Raw genomic sequence first — 12,494 nt, 5'->3', positions numbered from 1 at the left:
GGTCTTGATTGTAACAAACAAAATATCCATCTTTAATCTGCTACCCAAGGGCCAACGGGAGCCCCCTCCCCTCACTGATTCCACTTGGGAAACAGAAACCAGGGCTCAATGCAGGAGCCAGAGTGCTTGGCTGGGATAGTGCTTAGCCACAGTGCAGGAGCATGGGTGGGGCAGAGCCCGGGGTTTGAGAGGGTTGGGAAAGTCCCCTCGGCTTTCCCAGAGCATGGGGGACAGTGCACTGCATCAGATGTGACTTTCAGAGTAAGGGACAGCAGACCTGGCTGCTGGGTCCCTGAAGGCCAGGAGGAGAAAGGGCAGGAGAGAGGGTACCCAGGCTACACAGGGCTTCCCCCTGTGAGGGTAGGGTCATGGCCTGTCTCTAGCTGGAACAGCTCTGTCCTCTCCTCCAGCCTGGGGGGACCCCAGAGCAGTGGCAGCCTCGGGTGCCAGGTCTGTCCAAGTGGCTTCCCCACACTGGGCTCTGCTCTAGGGAAGTTTCCTCGAACTTGGGAGGACTGGGCAGCCTGCAGGAGCTCGGGGGTCTCAGCCTCCCCCATTCTACGGAAGAGGTCACTTAGGGGTAGAGGGGCTGGCACCGCCCAGATTCACACAGCCACTCACCCAAACCAGCTTCTAGCCGCCCACCAGCTGGGGGCCGTGGACAAGTTGGCTGCCTCCCTGAGCTCAGTTTTGCCCTCTGGAAAGTGGGGGTGATCATGGTGCAGCCACGAAGGGTCTAGTGAGTGTCACATAGCCCAGGACCCCTCTATGACGATGCACAGCCCTCGGTGGGGAGGGTCCCCAGAGAGATGGGGACAGGCTCTTCCTTATCCCAGTCTGGGCCTGCTTCCCTGTGGAACAGAGTCCAGGCAGCAACTCTTGGGACCTACTGCCCTCCCAGGGCAGGGCAGAGCAGAATGGGAGAGCCAGGTGCCCTCATGGGACCTGTCCCCCTGCTTTGTCTCACAGGCTGCCTCCTGGCAGGGCTGTTGCACCATCAGGAGGAGCCTTCCCCCAGGAATTTGGGCTCAGCTGTGGGACAGCACCTGTCTGCAGCCAGGGAGCAAATGCCATAGTGTCCCCTCAGCTTTCCCAGAGCATGGGGGACAGTGCACTGCATCAGATGTGACTTTCAGAGTAAGGGACAGCAGACCTGGCTGCTGGGTCCCTGAAGGCCAGGAGGAGAAAGGGCAAGGAGAGGGTAGAGGGGCCAGCAGCTTGGCCCAGCCCTCCTCCCTGCCCCGGGGGAGTCCAGCCCTGGGGACCTGCCCCCCTTGTGTTCCTATTGGTGCTGCCACCGTCCGGCGTGCTGGCCCCATGGCTGGGCTGTTATCCTATTTGGAAGCATGACAGTGACAAGAGAACACAAACCATAACACCAAATGGTGAAAAGGGTGACCAGGACAGGGTAAATGGGCCAGTAGATGGGTGGGTGGCATTTAGCTGGCATGGACAGGCCAGGTGACATCTGAACAGAGACTTGAATGAAGTGAGGAAGCAAGCCAGCAGATACATGGGGGCAGAATGTTACAGAAAGAACACAGGGTGGAGCTGGAGTGTTTGGGAACTTGGGGTGGGGGAACCCTTTAGGGGACAATGGTGGAGGTGCAGTCAGGGAGCAGGCGGCTCTTGGGGTCAGCCCATAATGCCCTCTTCCCAGGGCGGGCCCTGCTGCCTGCAAGGTGAGCCAGCCGGTAGGTCTGCCGTGTAAACAGAGCCTCTGCTGCCTGCCCTGGCTCTGCCAGCAATTCAATGCATCATAGTGCCATGGGGCATCCAGCCATTTTTCATGGACTGACCTCACTTTTAATTAGAGACTAAATTATTCATGCCCTCTGGTGGGAGGTGCTTGGGAGCAGCCTGGACCCTGGGCCACCCAGCCAGGCAGAGACCAACACTTCAAATCCAGCCTAAGTGGCAGGGGAAAGACATCTTGCCCGTGTGGCTGCTGTCTGCCCCACATCCATCACTTGCCTGCCTGTGGGAGCAGCAGGCAGGGAGGGGCAGCTGGCTAACCCTGGAGGGCTGTGGCCACTCTTTCTAGTTCCCAGCCTGCCCCAGTCACAGTCATTTGGGGCTCGGCTGGCAGGAAGAGCCGGTTGATTGGGACCCCAGCCCAGGTGGGGCTTACACCTTCATTCTGGCCCCACACCCTATTGCCCCTCCTGTCCTATGCCCCTTGGCCCCCTTCACCTTCACCCACTTGGTGACTCCCTCCCAATCTGATGCAGCAAACACAAGCACCTGCTAGGTGACATCAGGGATGTGACAGGAGCTGTTCCAGCCCCTGGCTCAGGGGGGGGTGCGACTCACAGAACAGAAATGCCAAGACAGTTTGCAGAGGGGCTCTGGGTGCATCAAGGTGTGGTCCTGGTCCTGGAAGGCCTGGTAGGGGGACACAGCTCTGCCTCTTCTCCTCTATCCCAGCAAGCACAGCGCCCCTCAAGGGCCCCACCCTTATGCTCTGTCCCGAGCCACCATCTCCAGCACCTGGGGCTTCATCTCCTGCAGGAGGTCCCAGGACCAGGTGGTTTTCTGGAGCTGGACCTGAGGAACAGTCCCAATGGTTCAGCACAGTCCTTGGTCCAAGAGCCCCAGGGGACGAGGGGTTTTCAGTGCCTGGGGGGCATTCCCAGAACTGTGCATTCACATGCCAGAGGAGACACAGGATGGGGAAACTGAGGCTCAGAGTAAGTACGGGATGTAGCTGATGTGCACTGCCTTCAGTGCACCCCAGATTCCCTGGTCCTCAAGTTCCTCACCCCTAGAATGGGAAGAGCCAGGGTGTGGCTGGGGAGGACAACCCAGGAATGCCTCTCGGGGCTCAGGCAAGCTCAGCATCTGCCTCCAAGTGCTTTCTCTGCAGCTGCCAAGCAGTATGTCCTTAGCAAGTGTCTGAGCCTGAATCTATCTTCTCAGGGGTACCTATAGGCTTGGGTCATGTGGGAGAAGGCCTGTAAACACGGCTCACTGCCAGCCCTAGGTGGGAAGAGACAACTATGTGGGCACTTGCTCTGTGGCCCACTCATCTCAGCAGAGACACGATCATTGGGGACCAGCTGTGGGCTCCCCGGGCTCTAGGGGCTGGGAGGATGGACCTGAGCGGGGAGAGGCCCAGGGGGGTGGGAGCAAGCCTTCCCCTAAGCTCAGGGCAGCCCCCATGCTGAGATTCCAGCCACCAGGCCCCTGCTCAGCCCAGCGTGGGGAAGGTGGTCCTGGGGCATTCCCACGGTGGCTCCTTGGCCGGTCTGCAAAGGAATAAATCAATCTGCTGATGTGAGCTTCTGGGAGGGTCTTCTCAGGAGGGTGGGCAGCCCTCTGCGGGGGGCAGGGGGCCAGACCCGACAACAGAAAGCACCCAGGAACTTGCCCCTCTCTGTGGTATTTGGAAAAAAGCGAATTAAATGCAACAAGGCTGTCCAAAGCACCCCCTTCCTGGTGCCTTCAGGGTTGAGTGACAGTTGCTTCACTGGGAGAAGTGGCTCCAGGGCCTGAGCAGTAACTTTGTCTAAGATGATTTCAGCAGACATACAGAGAGGACTCGCAGTGCCGTCTTGCCAGCCACTGGGCACCCAATGGGGCAGGAGGCATGGTGGGTGGGGGCAGGGCTGATATCCCCAAGGTTCCCCTACATCCAGTGTGGCCCTAGGACAGCCTGAGAAACAGGAGCCCAGGAATGGAGGCTGGGCAGGACAGACATTCAGGGACTGTGAAAGTCCTGGGAAACACGGGGCCCAGCCCAGTGGGAGGGGCCAGACAAGGTCACCTTGAGCAGCAGGCTGGAGGGTACCAGTAGCAGAGCTCAGGGTGTGGGAAGGCACCCAAGCTGGGGCAGCAGGAGGCCTGAGTTCCAGGCCAGGGCAGCAAGACAGAAAGGTGACCTGCCTGAGGGAATCAAGAAGGGCCTTCCAGAGGAGGGTCACTTGAGCAGGGCCCTGAAGGATGAGTAGGAGTTTGTGAGACAGGCGGGGAAAGACAGAAGAGCATTTGAGGCAGCAGACGAGGCAGGAGCAGCATGACAACATAGCCAGACGCCTGCGGGAATGGGTGGAGAAGCTCTGGGAGCTGTGGTCTTTCTCACTTAGCAACCAGGAAGCCAACGATGGATTTTAAACTGAATCAGTTCTGTGACTTGGAGAGTTAATGGCAAGTTTTTTCTGCTTCATTGCTCCACATCCGCACTTACAGATTTCCTATGATACGCACAGGTAGATCAGTTTACCGACCAGAGGAAAAGCCTCATGGGAAACAAGAGCAGGATGACAAGGGGGGCAGCTACTGAGATGCCCCAGGGCAGGACCCGAGTCCACCTGAGGCTCACCTGCCTTACCTCTGTCCCCACCCACACCCACCAGGTTCCAGGACAGGCCTGTCCAGCCCCATGGAGAAAGCAGCCCTGGAGCAGGGATGCCTGGGTGAGCATGCTGATAGGCAGCCCCCCGCATGTCTTGCAGGGGACAGTTCAGGGGTGTGGGCGACTTTCCTGGGGCAGGGTAGACTGGGGACAGGGAAGCAAACTGAGCTTCAGAGCCTGGAGCTGTGGGTTCTGACCCCCACCCTCTCCCCAGCCCTCTCTGGGCCTGCAAGGCCTCTTCAGTTCTACATGGGATTCTGTGACCCCAAGGAAAGCTGACTGGGGAGACACCCAGGGTGCCCAGGAAGGTGCACCTGAATGACTTTGGATGACTGGGATTTGGGCAGCTCATGTGTCCCCTTTAAGCTATTTATGGCAGCTCACCCTTACAAAGTGCTAGTAGGCACTGGCCAGTGCTCCCACAAGCTGCTCCCTACAAGTCTAACACATCCATATATTATCTCCATGTCACAGATAGGGAAACCCAGGCTCAAACTGGTTAAGCGATTTGCCTGGGGAACAGGGCAAGCAGCGAGGCTGGGCCGACTCCTGGCTCAGCAGGTGTTGTTCTGACCCTCCACCTCAGGGCCCATGACAGCTGCAAGTTGCACGCCCTCTCTGCAACCACCCCTGGGGCCCCAGTCACAGCTCATCCAGGTACATCTGCTGGAATACCTCATGAGCTCTGAATCTCACTAGCCGACTCAAGGGCTCTCCCAAAAACTCCAGAACCTAATGATATTTCTAAAACAGATGTTCAAATAAGACACCTTGATGCCCAAGAAGAGGGGAGCAGAAGGGATAAAACTCAAAAGCTTGGTTTTCTTTTTTCTTTTTCCTTAAATCATAGTCTTCTTTTTCAAAACACAGGGCTCACCCCAGTCCTTGGCTGAGCAGCCCCACCCATCTTTCAATCCAGCACCTAATCCTTTCATGCCCTTTATCAAACAGCTGGCCTTTGAAGTGTTATTAAATGCCTTTTTTGGGGATTATAATTTTTACTCTTGATTATATGATGACTATATAATCAAATATTCATTAGATAATGATTAAAACATATAATCCCCCAAAAGATGTTTAGAACAATTTAGGCTACCATTGACTTAATTAGGGAGTTAGAGGATTAGCAGTGAAATGAAGGGGTAATTTTTTAGAACTAATTTCGTGGTTCTCATGGCTCAGAAAGGAGAGGGCGAAGAGGATCCATGGGGAAGGGAGGAGACAGGGGTGCCATTTCAACCTCCACTTGGGGACCTCAAGCCTCCAGGGACCAACCAGGGCAACCCCAAACATGCTGGGAAGGCAGGTCAGCCCATGAGAACCGGGCACTCAGGACCAGTGGGCAGAACCAACTTGCCAGTGGGCTGCCCGCTGCCTAGACATGGCTCGTTAAACTACAGGCCCCCTGAACAGCACCTCCGTTCCTTCTGTGCAGCCTGGGAAGGTTGGTGGATCTGCCACCTCCTGGGTCCTCTTGCTGGGTGGGAATGCTCTCAGAGCCAAGGCCAGCATCCCTGGCAAGGCTGGCTCCTTGCTCATTGGCATGGAGACTGTGAGGCTTGAGCAGACATGGGGTTTAGCTGTCTACATGCCTGTCTCCTACACTAGCATCTTCCTCATCCTGCCTCTTTCTAAGCCAGGGGTGGCACAGGAAAGAATCATGCCACTGGGTTTCAGGGGACCAGGTTCCAGGTGACAGGTTCATCAGCCTGGTCCCAGGCCACCCTGCAGGGCAGGTGACAGCCCTTGCCTCCCCAGACAGGAAAGCTGAACCGCAGAAAAGAAAGGGACATGCCTGGAGCCACACCACCAGGAAGAGGTCAGCCCGGTTGCTGGGCCCCCTTCTTTCCCCTGCCTCCCCCAAGCCCTGTGGCTGTGTGACTTGTAGGGTGAAGCCCAGAAGACCCAGGGACTTGGGGCAGGAGAGCTCCTCCCATCTGCTGGCTGCACCGTCCTCCCTTCCCGCCTCCTTCCAGGCTGAGCTGCAGTCCCTGGCAAATGCCTAGACCCAGCTCAGGGAGATAAGTAGGCGTCTGACTGAGAACGAAGTGCCTCCTGCGGACAGGCTGCAGAAACCCACCCCACCAATGGGGGCCCATGCCCAGTGTGCTCCAGGGCAGGGAAGGAAGGAGAGGGAAGGGAGAATTGGGGCCAAATTTCATAATCCATATTTACTTAAATCTGCAGTGAAAAGCTGGGAATATCCCTTCACCCCACATGCCAACCGTCCCCCTCAGACACAGAGGCCAGGACCATGCCAAGTTTTTCTTCCTGCCACAAAAAGGGCTCCAAGTGCCAGCATCCCCTGGACAGACATCTGCTGGCTCAGCCCAAAGTGCCTGAAAGCAGAGGCCAGGCCCCTGCCCTATTCCCCACGGGAGCTGGGCAGGGGTCTGCTCTGACTTCCAGACAGGGGAACAAGGGGCTCCTCTGCCCTGACCTGCTTGGTGCAGGAGGAGGCTCAGGGTCACCCCTGGCCTCAGTATCCCGGTGGAAACAGAGTGGTCCCCAAACCTTGGAAGAGCCTGGGGGAGTGAAGTCCCCAGTGAGCACACTGAGGCCTGGGGATGTCAGAGCCCCCACCTCAGAGTCCCAGGTGAGACCCACCATAACACTGCCAGTCCGTGGGCACCTCCCTTAAGACAGGCCTGTGTCCTCCCTGCAGTGTAAGCTGGGTTTGTCGGCTGCAACAAATACCCCAGACCGGCGGGGCTTCAACAACGGAAATGTATTGTCTCAGGGACAGAGGCCAGATATCTGATGTCCAGGTGTGGGCAGCACCCAGTCTTCCTGGGCGTGTGGACACCATCTCCTCCCTGCGTCCTCACAGTGTCATCCCTGTGTGGATACACATCCTGATCTCCTTACAGGACACCAGTCCAATGAGAGTAGGCCCACCCTATGACCTCACATTACCTTAATCACCTCTTTAAAGACCCTTTTGGACCTGGTGGGGGCTAGGACTGCAACGTGGGAATTTTGAGGGGACACAGTTCAGCCCATAACACACGTCATCCCCCTAAATCCTCACTGCCATCCCAGAAGGAATCTCAGAGGTTAATATGCCCAGGGAACTTAAACCCCTCCAATGTTGTTGAGACCCTGCCCCACAGCTCAGCCCCCACCACTCTGCTTTGCCAGCGATGCACCTAGAAGTTGGCATGAGTCATAACCCGGAAACCAGCTCAGAGGGAGTGGAAAGCAGGCGGCAGGGCACCAGACCTGAGACTTTCTTGTGGCTGCTACTCAGCCCTCAAAGGCTCTGATGAGGTTGGAGAACTGAGGACACTCAGGTGACTGATGGGGACCTGAGGTTGTTCCCTGCAGAGGAGGGGACCCCCAGAAAATGAAGGGACTTGCCCAATGAGTTCGCTGCTTCACAGATGGCTCCCACCACCACAGCCCAGCTCCCTGCCTTACCAGGCTGCTGCCCAGGAAGGTGCCCAAGGGGCCTTCGGTCATGGCTGAGCCCGAGTTCCCCTACCATCTGAGCTGCCACTAGCCTCTCGGGGCAACGCTGCCTTGCCAGCCCACTGAGCCTGCGTGAGGACCACATAAGACCATGCAGAGCCGAGCCGGGTACTGTGCTGAAGCCCAGGGCCTCCACCCTCAGCAGGCCTGAGGAGCAGGCAGGGAGCTGGAGAGTGAGCGCCTCGTTCCTGCAGAAGAGGGCCCCTGTGCTCAGCCTCCATAGCCCTGGGCGGGAAGGTCACGGCTCCCAGCAGGTCCACCCTGTGTCAGGTCCACCTCGCTGTGTCCCAGGCAAGTGGCTCAGCTCTCCAGACCCTCCTCCATCCTAGCACTTGCCCAGTGGGTGGTAAACAGGTTTGAACTGTGTCTCACACCGGAGCTCCGGGAGGGCAGGGTGGGAGCATTAACCATGTTTTCTTATTTCTGTATTGTTGATGCTCTGGGCCTCCTGACTGCCCCTCCCAGGGCCAGCCAGACCTTAGAGACCGTCTGTAAATGACTTGCCCCAGGACTGCGCCTTCCAAACGCAAGCCAACCAACCAGAGGCCGCGCTGGAGCCCCTCCTCTCCAGCTCCCGCTGTGGGATTCCCAGGCAGGCCCCAGACAGCTAGAGACAGCCTGTAGCCCAGGGCCCCAAATTATTCAAACCAGCCAGTCCTAAACCCGCAAACTGGCCTATCCTGCCATTCCCTCCCTGGAAGCCACAATAAAGGTCACTTTGCCCTGCGCCCTCTGCCCTCTGGCGTACTGGTGCTTCCCACCTGGCCCTGCAGAGTGAGCATGCCTCCCATTTGTAGGATTTGTATGTAAGCATCTTCCTTTATGACCGTCCTTTGCAGGTCTTACTGTTACTGATTAAAACAAATCCCAGGTACATCTTAACACCCATGTCTGACCCGTACTTTCATAGGCTCCAAAGGCCTCCACGTCATCCTGGAGTCGAGAGATGGTTGGGGTTTGGGCCTCTGAGCCTGTGGCTGGGAACACATGAGCATGGGTGAGTGGGGTGGAATGATTCAAGCAGAGGGAATTTCACCCCTGAATTCCGTCTGTGATGCAAAGGCATCCACAAGGCTGGCTGAGGTGCTCCTAAAGACAGGACAACTAAAATAGCGGGAAATGACTGTCAGAACCTCAGACCCACAACTGATAGAGATGGAGGGGCTTGGGTGTGACACTGACTTGCAGGAAAAAAAACAAAACAGCCAACCTATCCCCCGGCCACCCAGAGATGGCAAAGCCTTCCCAGGGCTCCTGGACACACCCCATGTGACTCAAGTGAGAAGGGTGGAGTTGAGGGCTTGCCCCAGGCTCAGAAACAGACTTGTTCATTCCTTCGGCCCAAGTTCTAGTCAACCTTGCCACTAACAAGCCCCTGACTTAGCCACCCTCCATGGCCTCTCTGTGCTTGCTGGGGCCCTGGATGGCAGCGGGAAAGACTGGCCAGGTCCTCCCTCCTGCCCAAGGCCAGGCCTCAACCCCGCCAGGGTCTGCGGGTCTCAGTGGCTATAGGGACATGGGTCCCAGCTGGTGTGTCCCAAGTCCAGGTGTGTTATCACTGGACCCTAGACCCAGAGGGCAGATGAAAGGGTGAGCCAGCATCCTCTGGAATGGGGCTGCCTTCCCTTTCCCCCCACCCTTCAGGCAAGGACACTAGCCCAGTAAAGGGCTGCTTTGGATCTTTTATAAGTTAGGACACCCAGAGAGCGTCTGGCCAAGGGTCAGGGCCTTAAGGGAGACAGGGTAGGAATAAAAAGGGTGAGAATAGAATGTGAGAGAGGGGCAAGGAAGAGGGGAAGGGAGACCCAAAGAGAGGAGGCAGGAGAGACAGGCAGTGTGCATCTGTTCTGAGGGTGAGGAAGGGCCCCATCTCCAGTGCCCCAGCCTCAGAGACCCCATAACAGGTGCCCTCCTGACCCCAGCCCTTTCTCCTCCAGTCCACCCGATCTGCTGGGCCCTCACGCCTCCGCCACCACCTCGCCCCACCTGGAAGGCTGCTGCTGTATTTGCCATAAACAGAACCTGAGCTGAGCTTTGTGTACAGAGGCTCTGGTGGTGGGAGGGAGGAGGGAGGTGAGGTAGGGAACAGAAGTCAGCCTGCACCCCGACAGAGGTCTGGCCTTCCTGAGAGAACTCCAGAGTGGCCACCGTCAGAGCTGTCCCAGCCGAGGCCCAGGGTGGAGGAGTCGTTGGGTGTGGGTGCCCCTAGGGAGGGGGCACAACTTTGGGGGGCAGACCCCTTTAGTCAGAGCCAGTGCTGAGAGAGGGCCTCACTGTGGGTTGTGGCAGTTAGGGAAGTGGGTGCTTGTGCCCAGGAGACTGGGAACAGATTATAGCATCCACTGCCTCTCAGCCAGAGCCTCTGAGACTCAGGTTAGATCATGACCCTCCCAGCTCCTTCCTGTCCTGCCTGACCTCTGGCTCTAAATGATGTTCCTGCCCCCTTGCATACCAGACCACACCTCTTTTTCCTGTGCTCTTTCTCCGGCAACTCCTGGCTGGACCTAAATTGTCCTGTGAAGTGCTCTTTGCATTCCTCTCCCTAAACTGGAGACTGAGAGCGCCTGACCCTCAGGTTCCTGCAGGCAAGCCTGAGCTGATGGGTACCAAGTCCCAGCACAGCCGGCCAGGTCAGCCCTGCAGGTGTTGCCTGTGTCACCACCCCAGGCTCCACCCACAGGGCTCCTGTCTGTCCTGGCTCCACCACACCAGGCCCACCTCAGCCCTAACACAGCGCCTGGAGGTGCGGGGACACCCAGACTGGGAATGGAGTGAAAGGACGGCAGGAACCCTAGGCCGGCCATCAGTCGGGAGGGTTTTTCTCAGTTGCCCCTCCAGGCCGGGCCGGGCCGGGCCCTGAGGAAAGGGAAGTTGCCTCGCAGGCTGGAGGCGGAGGCGGCTCTGAAAATCCTGCTAGCACATCCACGCTTGATAAGGGCAGTGTTGTACTTACACTTTCTAAATTAAGTGAATAATTAAAAAGAAGTTGATTATCAATTAGCTAATTAAATAATCTCTTGTACTTCCATATTCCCGCTTTTTCCTTATTTTTTCTTCCTTACTTTTTTCTTTCTCCCCCCCCCCCTTTTTTCTTTTTTGGTTAATCACTGTGGCCGCGGTAATGAGCCGCCTCGTGTTGCCAGGCAACCGGCTCCCAGTTAAACAGTCACAGCTGCCGCCCGTCAGCGCGGCCGCGGGGGTGGGGACCCTCCGCGGCCCCTTCTGCGCCGCGGAGGACCCCACCCAGCACGGCGCTCGGGGGAGGGGCGGGCGCGGCCGCGCGCTGCTGGCCGGGGGTCCTGCGCCCGCCGCCCGCGCCCTGCCACCCGTGCGCGGCCGCCGGAGCCGCCTGGCCACGCCGCGCCCCGCGCCCAGCGCCCCTTCCCCGCCGCGCCCTGTGCCCAGCTCTCCGTGCCCCACCGCGTTCCTTCCCCAGAGCCCCTTCCCCGCCGCGCCCCGCGCGCAGCTCACCGTGCCCCACCGCGCTCCTTCACCAGCGCCCCTTGTCCCGCTGAGCCCCTTTCCCAGCGCCCCTTCCCCGCCGCGCCCCGTTCCCAGCGCACTGTCCAGTTCCAGGCACTCTGGAACCCGCGCTCAGCAAAGCGCCGCGGGCCTCAGGCTCTCTGACGCAGGGGCTCAGGCCGCTGCCTTGGGACCAGGAAGGAGGCCCCCGGTCCGAGGCCTGAGGCCTCCACGCCAGGGCCCGGGTAGGGGCACCAAGCCCAGCGCGACCCTCAGGTCTGCAGGCAGGCTGGAGTCTGGAGGAGGGCTCCCGGGGACCAGTTAGGAGAGGTTGGGCCGAACCGACCCGTCAGGGACAGTGAAGCAAGGCCGCGTCCCTCCGAGGGGACAACTGGCTGGGACAAGTCCGCTTGGCCACGAAGCCCCAGGGAGGGAGGCAGGTCCCATCCCGCGCGTCGGCTGGGCCTGAACCCGCTCCAAAGGTGCCCCGAGGCTCACCGGCCGGCCCCACTGGTGCACACCCTGGGCGCCGCACAGTCCGGCGGGCCACCCGCATCCTCTCCCCAGCTGCCCGCTGCCGCGGGGGTCTCCCCTGGGGGTCTAGGCCTCGGGGTCCACCGTCCGCTCGGTCCCTCTCCAGCTCCTCTCCGGCGCCCTCCGCCCACCCCCCAGCTCGCGTTCTGTGTGTGTTTTTCTCTAATTCTCCGGAGTTACTCTTTTGTTGCCAATTGTTTCTATGCCCCGAGGCCACGCTGTAAATGAGATGTTACATCTGCACCGAGCTAAGTAAACACTTTATAAATGAATAAATAAGTGAATAAATAACGAAATAGTCATCTCGGGGACGGGACCGGCTGCCAGGGCTCTGGCCGCCGTCCTTGTCTGCAGGGCCCAGGCCTCGGGTGTGTGGGAGGGTTGGGGCCGGTGGCTGTGCTCCTCCCCGCGACCCCACCGGCCCGCCGCCCAGGTCAAGTGTCCCCCCTCAGCAACCCCTCCTCCATCTCTCATTTCCTCTGGGGCTCCAGGCTCAGAGGCATCTTTTCCCAGATGTCGTTAGGGACTCATCACTTCCAACCAAGGTTTTTCAAACAAAAACAAGTTGTCCCCGCGTCTCAGCCCAGGTTTACTACCGAATGTGTCTCCTCGAGAGGGTGGTGCGTTGGCCCGTCCGGCGAGGGGGCCCGGGCTCAGTACAGCCACCGTGGCC

The sequence above is a fragment of the Manis javanica genome, chromosome 10, assembly GCF_040802235.1.
Source record: "Manis javanica isolate MJ-LG chromosome 10, MJ_LKY, whole genome shotgun sequence".
Classification (NCBI taxonomy): domain Eukaryota; kingdom Metazoa; phylum Chordata; class Mammalia; order Pholidota; family Manidae; genus Manis; species Manis javanica.
The sequence above is the reverse complement of the archived record's forward strand: the minus strand, read 5'-3'. Positions refer to the sequence as shown.